Source organism: Dermacentor andersoni, chromosome 1 (assembly GCF_023375885.2).
Source record: "Dermacentor andersoni chromosome 1, qqDerAnde1_hic_scaffold, whole genome shotgun sequence".
NCBI classification, from domain to species: Eukaryota; Metazoa; Arthropoda; class Arachnida; order Ixodida; family Ixodidae; genus Dermacentor; species Dermacentor andersoni.
This window is the reverse complement of record NC_092814.1, coordinates 130,799,289-130,814,470: the sequence shown is the minus strand read 5'-3', so window position 1 is coordinate 130,814,470 and position 15,182 is coordinate 130,799,289. Positions and strand designations below refer to the sequence as shown.

The 15,182-nt window shown below is 47.6% G+C and overlaps 1 protein-coding gene across 9 annotated transcripts in view; it reads right to left on the bottom strand.

Annotated features, from left to right (window-relative positions):
* The window catches only part of LOC126545871 (prolyl endopeptidase FAP-like), a 464,583-nt gene that overhangs the window by 67,160 nt on the left and 382,241 nt on the right, over window positions 1–15,182 (bottom strand). The gene's annotated exons all lie outside the window — the stretch shown is intronic.

Here is a 15,182-nt window from a genome sequence, read left to right as displayed (position 1 = left end):
ATCGTTTTTGTCCAAGGGGATGGGCCGAATCAAAGTGCAGATATTTCCCTGTGTGGGTAGGCTTTCGGTAAACACTTGTGGAAAGGCCGGATCCACTGCGCATGACTTCAACCTCAAGGAAGGCCAAGCGACCATTAACTTCTTCTTCAACGGTGAATTCTAGTGTGCTTTGGAAAGAATTCAGGTGCTGTAGAAAAGGTACGACGTCTTCGTGGCGGATAATAGAAAAAACAGTCGTCGACACACCGCATGAACAATTTTGGGGTGGGCTGAAACGTCGTGAGGGCTTTATCTTCGAGGGCTTCCAAAGCAATGTTGGCACAAGACACTGACACCGATGCTCCCATTGCCGTTCCAAATACAGCACCTGAACTCTTTCCAAAACACAATAGAATTCACCGTTGAAGAAGCCGTTAATGGTCGCTTGGCCTTCCTTGACGTTGAAGTCATGCGCAGTGGATCCGGCCTTTCCACAAGTGTTTACCGAAAGCCTACCCACACAGGGAAATATCTGCACTTTGATTCGGCCCATCCCCTTGGACAAAAAAGATCTGTTGCCTCCACATTGTTCACCCGTTTATGAGAAAGATTATGATGTACATATCTGCCACGTCCCTTCAAGCAAGCTAAAACAACAACTCGTCCGAGTGAAAGACAGCCTCGGAAAAGAAAAATTTCCGGGCGTCATCTACAAAATTCCTTGCCAGGACTGCTATGCGAGCTACGTAGGCGAGACGGGGAACTTTAACATAAGGCTACAGCAGCATCGCAATGATGTAGCCAAAGGACACACGGTCTCCAGCGCCCTGGCAGAGCATCACGAAAAGACAGGACACAGTATTAACTGGAATTCGGCTTATATCATCGAAAGAGAGAAAAAATTATCATCCCGATTGCTCCTTGAATCATTCTGCATACAATCTACTACTAACACGATAAACCGGACACGGGGACCCCTCCCTGAGTTGTACGCAAGCGCATTACGTCTTCCGACGCGTATATAATAAAGACCACCACGCATTCGTTCATTGTGAACAAGGCACCCGTATTGGGCGCCGAAACGTCAATCTGTGTTTTGAATTTTTTCAGTTGGCGAGTGTACGTTTATTCAGCCATGTTCTTTCCTCGCCAGACGAGTTTTCGTCAAACCCTAGACTTCATATCCTAGTTTCGGTCGGATGAGGGAAGTGTAAGCCAGTAATCTAGTACCAGAGGGAGCGTGCTTTAGTTTGTGCCTGAGGAGACAAAGCTTCCTGAAAGACGAGTTACATAGGTTAGAAATGTGGCTATTCCAGCTGAGGTCACTGGTTATTGTGACTCCAAGATTTATATTGGCTGACTTTGGTTAGCGGTTCAGAGTCGAGGTTATAGACAAACGACATTTCATTCTTTATTTTTGTTTGTTATGGACATGTAAACAGTTTTTTTCTCTGTTTAATTCCATACCCCACCGACTGCACCAGGAAAGAATGTTTTGAAGGCCAGAGTTAAGCATTACTTGATCTTCGTGGTAAGTAGCCTCGTTAAACAACACACAATCGTCAGCAAATAGTCTAACTTGAACAGGATGAGAAATTTCGTTAGTGATGTCGTTTATGTATATTAGAAATAGTAAAGGTCCTAGCACGCTACCTTGAGGTACTCCAGAGGTTACTGAAAGTTCGTTAGAAGAGTAATTATCAAATGAAACAAACTGCTTGCGATTAGACAGATAAGCCGCCACCCAGTTAGTAATATAGGCTGGAAGGTCTATCGACTGTAGTTTTCCTATAAGTTTATTGTGAAAAACAAGGTCAAACGCTTTCTTAAAGTCTAAAAATATTACGTCAATTTGGCTTGGCTTGTCAAGAGCACTTGCAAAGTTGTGAATAATTGTGGTTAATTGTGTTACAGTATCAGTTTGTTACCGCAGAGGGATACTGTGTCATCCAGAAAACAGATAGATAACTGTGAGTATGAGTGCGAAAACGAAATGGATGTATGAACCCTATTAAAGTCCGAATGAAAGCGTGAAGTTCCGCCTCCCGGTTTTAACACACTCTGCATAGTGTTGGAATCGCACCGCTGGCACGAGTTGTTGGGGTCTCGGTGCTGACGCCCGTTATTGCCAATGGGTCGCAAGCCCCAAGGGTAGCGTTGGCCTGGCGGCCTGGGGCACTGGAAGCATCCGAAGGTCCCGGCAAAGCAAGAGAAGACTGGTAACAGAACAACTTGTTTATTCTAACATAGCAAAAGAGCGGCCGGTCAGGTCGACCGAAGTGGAGAGACGGGAGAGCACGTAACTCAACAGTACAAATCGGAGCCTCTCTCCTGGCGTCCGGGGGCAGCTGCTCTTATACTCTCGGCGTCGCGGTCCAAAAGGGAAGGCCACGGGAAGAGCCCACGCGACGGCGGAGCATGAGCCCACGACGGCGCGCACGGTCGAGCCGAGAGACATGGCGAACCGAGTGCAGTGACGCATCGCCAACCCGCCCACACGACGGCGCGCACGGTTGAGCCGAGAGACCTCCTGGCTCCTCATTTGGGGAACTCCGCTCCCCGGCTGCCGCGCTTTGACAAGCGAGGGCACACACACACACACGCACACACGAAGACACGTGGCACTGAAACACGCCTGGACACGCTTGGCGGGGAGGCGTTGCGGCGGCTTCGAACGGGCCAAAATGTCCGCCGCTTTGAACGAAGCCCCGGCGTCCGTTGCATCCGCGCCGGCATTACCGCGCGTTGTAGGCGAAACGTAACAGACCGCCCCGCCGGGGGAAGGAGATCCCGATGGTCAGGGGACTGCATCCGCTGTCCGGAGGGATGTCGCTCGATGATGCTCATAACCGAAGTCGGGCGTCCTTTGGCGTTTCTTGAGCGCAGCGCACAGAGAAGGCCTCGTTCTCACGTTCAGGTGCACACAGGACACTGCAAAGTGACTTCGGGAGAGTTGACATTTTTGTTCTCGTTTCCGGCAAGCGTTAGAACTACGCCGAAAGTCAACCGCTCAGTCAGCAAGCACGGCACAACCCTCACTAAGCCCTGCCAGGCTCTTTCCCCTTTTATACTGCTGCCTAGTTCCTTACAGTAGTTTAGCAGCACTCAGAACGCGTCCACAAATCGGAAAAATGCACTAGAAAGCACATCATCACTTTGAAACACTACACAAAAGCAATAAGTTAAAAAAAATCCTGCCTCAGGAAGAAAAACATCAGTAACAAGCAATTTTGAGGCTGATTCCCACGTTAGGGGCTTCGACTTAAGCCATCGGCGTTACCGTTGAGACTCCCCTTTTTGTAACGCACCTCAAAGGAATATTGTTGCAAAGCGAGGGTCCAGCGCAGGAGGCGGCCATTTTTGGGAGAGATGGTCTGCAGCCATTGGAGAGGGCAGTGATCCGTTTCAATGATAAACCTCGAGCCGGCTAGGTAACATGACAATTTCTGAACGGCCCACACGATACACGCACACTCTTTCTCGGTGGCGCTATACGCCTGCTCACGACTGGTCAGCTTACGACTAGCATACAGGACGGGGTGTTCTACTTCTCCATTTTCCCGTTGGCACAGTACAACGCCCATGCCTCGCTCACTAGCATCACACTGAACAACGAACCCTTTTGTGTAGTCGGGCGATCGTAGCACAGGCTGGCTTGTTAGGGCGCTCTTTAGGGCGCTAAAAGCTCTTTCCTTTGTCTCGTCCCAGACGACTGTTTGCGGCTCTGTCTTTCTTAGAGCATCCGTTAGGGGAGACGCGATATCCGAGTGCCTGGGGATGTACCTCTGATAGTAGCCGGCGACACCTAAGAACGACCGAATATCGGTCTTCGTGCGCGGTTGCGGGAAGTCTCGCACAGCGGCCACCTTTATTTCAGAGGGGCGGCGACGACCCCGACCAATCACGTGTCCGAGGTAGACAACCTCGGCCTGTGCTAACTGGCACTTGGGAGCCTTGACTGTCAAGCCCGCATCGCGCAGGCGGGTTAGCACTGCCCGCAAGTGCGCCATATGCTCAGGCCAGGATGCGGAGAATATCGCTACGTCGTCTAGATACGGTAAAGCGAATTCTTGCTGTCCCCGCAACACTTTATCCATGAGGCTTGAAAAGCAGTATGGCGCGTTCTTCAAACCAAAACTCAAAACTTTAGGACGGAATGTCCCCATTGGTGAAATGAACGCCGCATACCTACTAGCCTCTTCTGTAAGTGGAACCTGCCAATAACCCCTGACAAGATCTAGGGTGGAAATAAACCGAGCGCTACTCACTCTCTCAAGGCGCTCCTCGATGTTAGGGATCGGATAAATTTGATCCTTAGTGATGGAATTAAGCCTGCGGTAGTCGACGCAAGGACGAGGTTCCTTGCCCGGTACCTCAACTAAAATCAAAGGGGAGGTATAATCACTCTCACCCGCTTCAATAACACCGAGCTGTAGCATTTTCTTTACCTCAGCCTCCATAATATCGCTCTGGCGGGGTGACACCCGGTACGCCTTGGATCGTACTGGCTCTGGGGAGGTAAGTTCTATGTCATGAGTAAGGACAGAAGTCCTACCAGGCCTCTCAGAGAACAGACCTTGAAACTCTTGTAAGAGCTGGTGTAGTTCGGTTTTCTGCTCAGGCGACAGCGATGCTTTACTTATTAAGTCACTAATGACTTGATCGGTGTCTTTCCTGTTCGTCACTGAGCCTAGTCCCGGAAGCTCGACCGGAAGCTCTTCGGGCACGTTTACCATCATGCACACCACTGGTTCCCGTTGCTTATAGGGTTTGAGCAGATTACAGTGGTAAACTTGCTGTGCTTTCCGCTTTCCTGGCAGACTCACCACGTAGTTAACGTCCGACAGTTTTTGAACAATCCGTGCTGGGCCCTCCCACTGCACGTCGAGTTTGTTCTTTAGCGATGTGCGCAATATCATGACCTCATCGCCCACCTCAAAACGACGGGCCCTGGCTGTCCGATCATAATAAACCTTGGCCCTCTGCTGGGCCTCTGCCATTGCTTCACCTGACAACTCCTGTGCCCTTCTTAAGCGTTCGAGGAGCTTAAGCACGTACTCTACCACGACTGGGTCGTCGCCCCTGCCTTCCCATGATTCTCGAAGCATGCGAAGCGGAGATCGCAGCGAGCGACCGTACACCAGCTCAGCTGGCGAAAACCCCGTAGCCGCATGCGGCGCGGTCCTTAATGCAAACATCACTCCAGGCAGACACAGCTCCCAGTCAGTTTGATGTTCAAAACACAATGCTCTCAACACGCGCTTCATGACGGAGTGGAGCTTCTCAACGGAATTCGACTGGGGGTGGTGCACTGAGCTGTGTAACAGCCTTACCCCGCACCTTTCGAGAAAGGCTGTCGTCAAAGCGCTAGTAAACACTGTGCCCTGATCTGACTGGATTTCTGCAGGAAAACCAACTCGCGCAAATATGGACAGTAGTGCATTGACTATCTCAACTGAGCTGAGTTCTTTAAGCGGCACTGCTTCAGGGAACTTTGTCGCTGGGCAGATCACAGTCAAAATGTGTCGGTACCCCGTGGCTGTTACCGGCAGAGGTCCCACTGTATCAATAACGAGCCGTCTAAAAGGCTCCGTAATGATAGGCACCAACTTCAACGGCGCCCTCGATTTGTCCCCTGGCTTGCCCACCCGCTGACAGGTGTCGCATGTCTTCACAAAGTGGTCTGCGTCCCGAAAACACCCTGGCCAATAGTACTCTTGCAAGAGACGGTCCTTAGTTTTCTTAACTCCTAGGTGTCCGGACCACGAACCCCCATGCGACAAGCGCAACAGATCCTGACGATAGCATTGAGGCACGATCAGCTGATCGAACTCCACTCCCCTGCGGTCTAGATACTTCCGGTACAGGACCCCACCTCTTTCCACAAAGCGAGCATTTTTCTTGGCGATACCTTCCTTGATAATGCAGCGTATGTTTTCTAGGCTGCCATCCTTCTTTTGCTCGGCTATCAAAGCCGACCGGCTGACTTTTAGCAACCTGTTAAGTCCGTCTGACGTAGGCGCGATGAGCAAATCTGGAGACAGCTCTTCTAACTTTCCCGTGTCGGGAATTTCCTCTCCAGTATCTGCTGCCTTTAACGCTACAGGCTCAATTTTATCCCGTTCGGGCGTGCTCTGAATACCAGCTTGCTGCGCCTCTGACCCTTTCTCATCATTCAACAACGTCGGCCCCGCAACTACCGCCTTTGCAGCGAGCTCCCGAACCTTCGATCTGGTTAAGGCCTGAACGCTAGCCTCACCAAACAAAAGCCCCTTCTCGCGCAGGAGGTAATCGGACCTGTTCGAAAATAGGTACGGGTACTGGGGGGGCAGCATAGATGACACTGCGGCCTCCGTCTCAAGTGCTCCGAAAGGTCCTTCAATAAGCACTTTTGCTACCGGCAGACACACGCTATGAGCTTCCACTGCTTGCTTGATCCATGCGCACTCGCCCGTGAACATATCGGGTTCTACGTAAGAGGGGTGAACTACATCCATTGTAGCTGCGGAATCGCGAAGCACTCGGCACTCTTTCCCGTTCACGAGGAGGTCTCGCATGTAAGGCTCGAGAAGCTTCATGTTCTCGTCAGTGCTGCATAAGGACAAAAACACGACTTTTGTTTTTGTTTCTGGACACTGCGCCGAAAAGTGACCCGGCTTCTGGCACGTATAACAAACGCGCGCTTGCCTCGTCTCGAACCGCTTTCTGCGTTCGGCTTCGGTTGCCGCCGTCTCCTTACGTTCGGTCGGACTGCTTTCACTCGCATCCGCACTACGTGTATCCCCCTTTGCTCTCATGGGTGTGAACTTCGGCCTCTCAAACTTGGAGCCAAATTCACCCTTTTGACCGTCCTTAGCTCCGCGAGCCCGACGCTTCACAAACTCCTCGGCTAACTCCGCGGCTCTAGCCACCGTACTAACGTCTGGCCTATCCAATACCCAGTACCGCACGTTCTCAGGTAACCGACTATAAAACTGTTCTAGCCCGAAACACTGCAGAACTTTCTCGTGGTCACCAAACGCTTTCTCTTCTTTGAGCCACTCCTGCATGTTTGACATAAGCCTGTAGGCAAACTCTGTATATGACTCACTTCTGCCTTTCTCGTTTTCCCGAAACTTCCGACGGAACGCCTCCGCTGACAGCCTGTACTTTTTTAGCAGACTCGATTTCACTTTGTCGAAATCCTCTGCCTCCTCTCTCTCCAAGCGAGCGACTACGTCGGCCGCCTCGCCGGGTAGCAAAGTGAGCAAGCGCTGTGGCCACGTTTCCCGAGAGAACCCCTGCTTCTCGCACGTTCGCTCAAAGTTAACCAGGAACAAACCAATGTCCTCTCCAAGCTTAAACGGCCGCATCAGGTCAGTCATTTTGAACAATACTCGTTCTCCTGCACCGTGTGCCTGACTTCCATTACGAGCGCGTTCCATCTCTAACTCGAGACGCTTCATTTCCAAAGCGTGTTGACGGTCGCGCTCTTCTTTTTCTTTCTCTTTTTGTTCTTTTAGTTCGCGCTCCTGTTTCTCTTTTTGCTCTTTAAGTTCACGCTCCCTCTCCTCAATGGTCTCAAGGCATTCCGACAGCTCGTCATCCTCAGCTTCTAACTCAAGAATAGCCCTTAGCAGTTGTGGTTTTCTGAGTTTGTCTGAGACATCCAGACCCAACTCTCTTGCAAGCTCCAGCAATATCGGTTTGCGCAACGACTTCAAATCCATGGCTGCTCTGAATGCTGCTTTCTCTACTGCCTACTATTGTCTTGCCGCAAACTAACCCGGTAGCAACGACAACCACAATTACCAGCTCTGTTTCTAACACTAACAAAAGCCTGGCAAAACTCAGAAGAAGAAAGTCCCGCACTCACCAAACCTTGCAGCCAAGAATTCAGCGCAGTCGTTCCGCTGCAGGCAACCAGTCATCACACAGGGCTCGTTGCACTGCTCCCGGATGGTCGTTGAGCTGCTCAGCATACAGTCAACCGCATCTCTTCGCTGCTGGCCTCCGTTGTCGCGATCTCACCGCTGGCAACCAGATGTTGGAATCGCACCGCTGGCACGAGTTGTTGGGGTCTCGGTGCTGACGCCCGTTATTGCCAATGGGTCGCAAGCCCCAAGGGTAGCGTTGGCCTGGCGGCCTGGGGCACTGGAAGCATCCGAAGGTCCCGGCAAAGCAAGAGAAGACTGGTAACAGAACAACTTGTTTATTCTAACATAGCAAAAGAGCGGCCGGTCAGGTCGACCGAAGTGGAGAGACGGGAGAGCACGTAACTCAACAGTACAAATCGGAGCCTCTCTCCTGGCGTCCGGGGGCAGCTGCTCTTATACTCTCGGCGTCGCGGTCCAAAAGGGAAGGTCACGGGAAGAGCCCACGCGACGGCGGAGCATGAGCCCACGACGGCGCGCACGGTCGAGCCGAGAGACATGGCGAACCGAGTGCAGTGACGCATCGCCAACCCGCCCACACGACGGCGCGCACGGTTGAGCCGAGAGACCTCCTGGCTCCTCATTTGGGGAACTCCGCTCCCCGGCTGCCGCGCTTTGACAAGCGAGGGCACACACACACACACGCACACACGAAGACACGTGGCACTGAAACACGCCTGGACACGCTTGGCGGGGAGGCGTTGCGGCGGCTTCGAACGGGCCAAAATGTCCGCCGCTTTGAACGAAGCCCCGGCGTCCGTTGCATCCGCGCCGGCATTACCGCGCGTTGTAGGCGAAACGTAACAATAGATTCCAAACGTTAATGTCATCCTTAAAGAAACATCATAACATACTCATGCGGAGTAATCGCCTCGGAAACATGTTTCCGGAGCTGCCAGGCGCAGTTCACCGACGATCAAAAAATTTACGTGACATCCGAGCGTCTACAAAAACGACAAGACCTATTCACATAGGCTGTCATCCTTGCAACAAGTCACGGTGGTGCAAGGTTTGCGCTCACATGACGACTTCGGTAAGTGTTATGGGCACCGCGTCCAACTTCTAGCCTTAAGATAAAAGGTGACTTCGACTGTGACACGAGCAATGTTATCTATGTATGCAAGAATGCTCAACGTGCAAGCTACATTACATTGGACAAAGGGAAACAACCTTTAGATTGCGTTTTAACAATCATAGATCGCATGCCGTGAGCCTTCCTAATCTTCCGCTATTAAAACATCTCACTATCCCGGGCCACTCTTTTGACAAGCTAACCACCACCATATACTTGAATCTGGTTTCAAATTGCACCACGGAAGAGAGGTTCGCGAATCATTTCTAATTCATAAATTTGCTGCCGTAGCTTCTGGGATTAACGAGAACCCGGGTACATTGACATTTTTATCCGCGAAATACAGAATCGCATACTCGTTGCCTTCAGAATAAACAGCTATTTTTCACCGCATCGTTTATGCCACTTCGCCGGAATAGCTGTTGGCACACCCGACACACACGCGCGCAATACGTCCCAAACAATTTTTCGGGTTGCTGATGTGTCATATCATTGTATGTAACCTAGGATGAGTGATGTTCATGAATTATTGTTGTCACTTTTTTTTTTGCTAGATTTGTGTATTACACCTCTCTTCGCTAAGCTCTTTTGTAAACCCTGCCTCTGTTACATTTGTTGCTGTACGAACCTGCTGTTACAACTTTCCTGTTCCGTAGTGTATTATTTATCAACTTTGACATGTGTACAGATGATTCATGACGGTTGCGGTCGTCTTACAGCAAAAAACATGTCTTCTGTCATGGTTGTTTCTTCTTTTTTTTAACCTCGCGTCATCTTTTCTGAAAACCCCGTTTTTCTCGAATATAGTGTTGCCTTACGAACCTGTTACCACAATCTCATCCTGCATTTTGTTTTTCAGATTATATTTAAAAAATTTTCTCAATTTCTGTCTATTTTTAACCACGTGTCATATTTTCTGTAAACCCTGTTTTTGCTGTATATAGTGTTGCTCAGCGAACCGGCTAAAACCATCCCGTCGCGCATTCTTTTTTTTTTAAATGTACTTTTCATTTGTCACGAGTGCAAGCTCCTTAAGAGGAAGCTTTAGCTTGGGTGCTCATATCTAAATACATGTAAAAGGAGAATTCGTTTTTTCTCGGCAACCATTGCACCAAATTTGACGAGGTTTGTTGCCTTTACAAGAAAAAATTAAGGTCTAGTGACTGCTGGTTTCGAATTATTGAGTTAGGTCGACAATATTTTATTAAAAATTGGCAAACATCGAAAATTTTCAGAAAACTAAACTATCAAGTTTATAACTCTGTAACTCAACAACGAAAAATGAGAATACAATTCTGTGGATTGCATCTAATAGTACATCTAAAGCGGACAAAATTTATATGTCACACATGAATATAAAAAAAATTTGTAATATGGAAATACAGCTTTTGCAGAATCCATGTAACTAACGTAACAAATTCACGTAAGATGTAAAATGACATATCGACTTTGTCCGCTTTGAATGATCTAATGGATGCCGTGTACAGATTACAGAACCGCGATAGCTGTTCTTGATGCAGAGCTGTGACTTTGTAAACTTCGTGCTTCTATTTTTTTCAGACGGTCAAATATTTGAAAATCTTTTTAACAAAATTCATGCCCTAAATCGAAATCCCGCTTGCAACAGTCACTAGAATTTAACTTTCCCTGTCATATGCAAGACATTTCATTAAAATCGGTCCAGGGGTTACTCAGAAAAACGTTTTTGCGTTTTACATGTATTTGAATAGGCTGCGTCGGAGTTGGGCCCGAGCTAAAGCTTCCTCTTAAAGCAACAATCTGTCTTGGCAGTAGATAAGCGCATAGGGGGCCCCCCGATGCCATGCAAGTATTTAAGCACAACGCCTTAGCGTTTCAGGTATTCATTGACGAAGGCCAGACCCCGGCCGAAACGTAGGAAATAAATCATCGTTTGTTTTTTTCGTACGTGCGTCCTCAACCTACACGCGCCTGTTCAACAACCGGATCCCGATCCTACATGAAAGAGCCTGAAAAAGCGTCTGTCAGTTATTTTTATATTTCACAGAGATAGACCTATTAATAAGTCACACGTGGTGATCCATGGGGGCCTGAAAAATTGTTTGCATTTGCATTTATTTCTTGAAGATACATAATATCTCAAGATGATGCACGTACAAAAGGCAATTAGTGCCTGACAGAGGTCCCTCATCCCGCTCCGTAGCAGCAGTACAGCGCACATATAAAATGTACATTTGCTGCAAACAATTTCACTAATTATTAAAAAAAAAGAATTGTACTTGATGCTTAAGTCTACAGCACAAATGTATGGCTGTAGTTAAGGCAGTAGTATTGTCAAGGTTACACGCAACAAAGTACAATGAACATGAATGACTTGGAGTATTCATGCACAAAAAAGCAAAAGAATAAAGACAGCAGATGTGTGCAACTTTGAAGAATTACAACCCAATTTCCAGCGAAACTATTTCTTTCGAGCAGTTTCAATAAAAGTTTCAGTTCCTTGTAATTATATCGCATAGTTTAAAATGATGCCTGTATATGACTGTTCTGTTTGAAACCTTGCTCGCATGTAATGTTTGGAGCATTTCTTGCTGGGGATATTAAAAAAAAGTCAGTAATTCATCAACACACATCTTACTTCACCAGAAAATTTCATGATGTCCCCCCCCCCCCCCATCCAATTGTCGCTAAATTTGATCATGACTGAGTTCACAGTTCTCCCAGGGCAGCGGGATAAATTGCGCTTTGATCGTAAAACACTTTCATTAAGCTCCAGATCGCTTGCATGCGCAATTTACTGCAAATGTCATAATTACTATCCTGACTTTCAAGTTTACCTACATATTGCCCAGAATGTACCCTTTATTTTTGCCAAACATAAACAAAGTACTGTGTTTAGTTCACCGAGAACATCGCTGAAACCAACTAGGAATGTCTTATGGCGCATGAAAAATAGGGAGAAAAAAAAAAACGACAGCTCAGTAAAGACCAGGAATGCAAAAATTTGGTCGTACATTGCACTTGCCATGACCCCCTCTTCTTTCCACGAAATATAAATCTGTTGTAACTTACCTACAGCTATGTCGCGACACTGGGAAGCATAGATGATAGTGGCCATATCACACGCTTCAACACTTGAATAATAATTATTTTAGAAAGGCTTTGTTTGATCTTACCGCATTTAACTTCGCACAGGGAATTTCCATAGCATACCACTAATGTTCGCTTAATTTGTTCTTCGTGGCGTTTATAGTTCTACCCCGGCAGCGGGCTCAATTCTGCCATGCTCGTTCGACACGCTCATAACGTTCCCGAGTGCTTGCACGCGCAACTTATTGCGAAAGGTCTAATTACCCATCAATTTTGAACTTCACCTACATATCACCCATTACCTGGTCTTTACAGTCATAAAACATAAAGAAGCTGCCTCCTTTAGTTCAGCGAGAAGACTAGACGAATCTAATGTATCACGCCTGAAAAATTAAAGAGAATAATGAAGAGTGTTCAATAAATATTCGTAACGCATCTAAATAAGCCAGAAACGTTAAATCTTCGTGACACATTGCACTTAAAATGCTGCCTACTCTCAAAGTATAAAATCCCTGAAACGCAGAGTTCTCTTGGGACATTCATTGGGAAACCTAGTTAATAACAGCAGCCTATGATACCTACGAATACCTGCTTACGATTTTTTTAAAGCTGCATTTGATCAACGCGCATTTACCATCGCACAACAACTTGGCGTATTCCTCCCCCTATGTTCACAGAATTTCTCATTATTCCAGCGCAGCCGTCTAAGTTTTACACCGCTCTCAAAACACATTAATAACGCTCTGAACCACTTGCATACGTATGCTGCTGGAAAAAGCGCATTTGACCCACCAATTTGGAACACTGGCTATACATTACCCATACCATGCCCATAATTTTCCCCAGATATGAACAAGATACCTTGTTTAACTCCCCGAGGACACAACAGAAACATACTAGGAATGTCGTATCATGCAAGAAAACACATGGAAAAACGAGGGTTTAGTAATCATCTGCAACACGTGCCCTTAAAGCACAATAATGGAAGTTTTGCAACGCATGGAGCCTAACATTCTTCCTATTTTTGTGGAATTTCAAGTCTGCATCTCGTGCTGTTGTTTTAGGAGTCTGAGAAACATTTCTATTAGCGGCAGTATGACACCTTGGAACGCTTGAATGAGTAAATTTCTACAACGGCTATAATGAACCTACACATTTATCGTTCGTCCCTCAATACATTTCCTCGTACTTTGACGAAATACAAACACCGCAACCCACATATTTTACCAACGATACCGGGGGGGGGGGCAACTAAATGGCGTTTATAACTAATAAAAATTGAAATTAAGCGAGTATTAAGTGACTATTTTCAGAGCACATAAGCAGCCCAAACAGTTCAAATTTTTGGTACAGGTCAGCAAAAACTGGCCCCCATTTCTTCAAAATATGAAATATCTGCTGTTTTTGTTCCTGCTAGGAAATAAGTACCGGTGTAACTCTTGTTTAGAAACAGCCTGAAAATGAAATCGACAACATCAGAAGTGACACTTTGTATTGAAATGTATCCGCACGTCCGACCAAGGTAATTTTCACGAACAACACTACGATAAGTCATGATTACAAAATGAAATTTGGCAGCTTGACCTGTAAGAGGCTTGGTCAAATTTTTGATGGTGATCAAAGACTGAGACTGCAACGTTATGTAGACTATCTCTGGACAGAGGTTCAATAGTTCCAGCATTTCATAATACAACGGTTTCATGCCGTAAGCCACACGAATCGATTGGCGCGGCTGATTGTAGTACTTATCCGGACTCTTCGCCTCGCCCGCAGGCGAAATATAGCAAGCTGTCTTTTCTTTTTCTTTTTTCAAATACGGTTTTGTTAGGCGGCCCCAAACAACTGGGAATGCTGCAAGTAGTGCTAGCGGAAATTTGTTAGGGCGGGAAGTTCCCAGCGCCAGGCCTCCTCCGTAACGCGAGCGTGAACGGCGAATCCCGTACGCCGTCCTCCGCTACAACGCGTCCCGACGAGGCACACAAGACAGTCGACGCTGCCCAAGCAGGGGATGCGTAGTAAAGGAAAGCATCACTTACGCGTCCACTCTCTTAAGAAAGGAAATTTAGCTTCAACTTTATTTTCGTCGGACTTGCCAGCATGCAGCCGAAAGTGCCCGCTTACAAAAGTGTGTGTGGGGGGGGGGGGGGAGGGGGAGGGGGGAGGTGTGAAATTGCATACTGTGTCCTCACCCTTCTGACAGGGAGGGGGGGGGGGGGCGAGATACCTACCCCCTGGCCCCCGGTAAATACGCCTACGACAGTTTGCTGGGCTTCACTGGCAAAAGCAATTTCTTCCAGCCCTAGCGGATTAGGTGTAACTGTGGCATTTAAGTTGGCAAGGGACGCAAGCGATGTTGGTGAGCCACTTGTGTACATTCTTCAGCCATTTCTACAAACCGAACTGCAGAGAGAACAGCAAACACTTCGGCTGTCATGGATGATGTATCCCATGATAGCGCAATAACCTGTTTCGTAGAATTGACTGACGGACGACAAGTGCGGACGTAGAGCAGTATGCGCATGCATGAACACAGCTATAGGGTGCCGCATATTCCATAGTAAACTGAGCTTGTGTTTGCGCCTTAGTAAGTTATATTTGGGGTATCATATAGACCAGCTGTAGAGAAGGGAGTCGAACGGCGCAAAGGACGGCATCGAAGGTAAACATTCGGCAGATATGTGCCTGGTTGGAGACGGCTGAATTAAAGAGAAGAAAAAAGCCCGAGGTGTCGGAGCCGGCAGGGCTCCGACACCTCGGGTTTTAAGCTAAATTTGGTTGGAGTTTTAGTTCTCTTTAAAAGCTGGATTTATGCACACAACAGACACAGCGTCCCGTCTTTTTTGGCTGTTCGATTCCCTTCCACATATGCATCAATCAGCCCTGTTCAGCCCACGAACGTGACATCAAGAGCCTAACGCAGCGCTGCTGTCAGATTGCGTCCGGGCCAAAAAAAGATACACTTTAATGGTGTTTATGTTTTTAAAAAACAAGGTTAGTACACGTGGAGGAGGTTTTTTTAATTCTTGGTTAATTCGCACAGATTATTGTTCAGTGGTGAACACTGAAGACAAAGAGCAACGTCAACGTACTCGTCTACTCGCTTTGCCAGCACTTATAGCTTTGTTTGCAAACATATAGCTACATAAGAG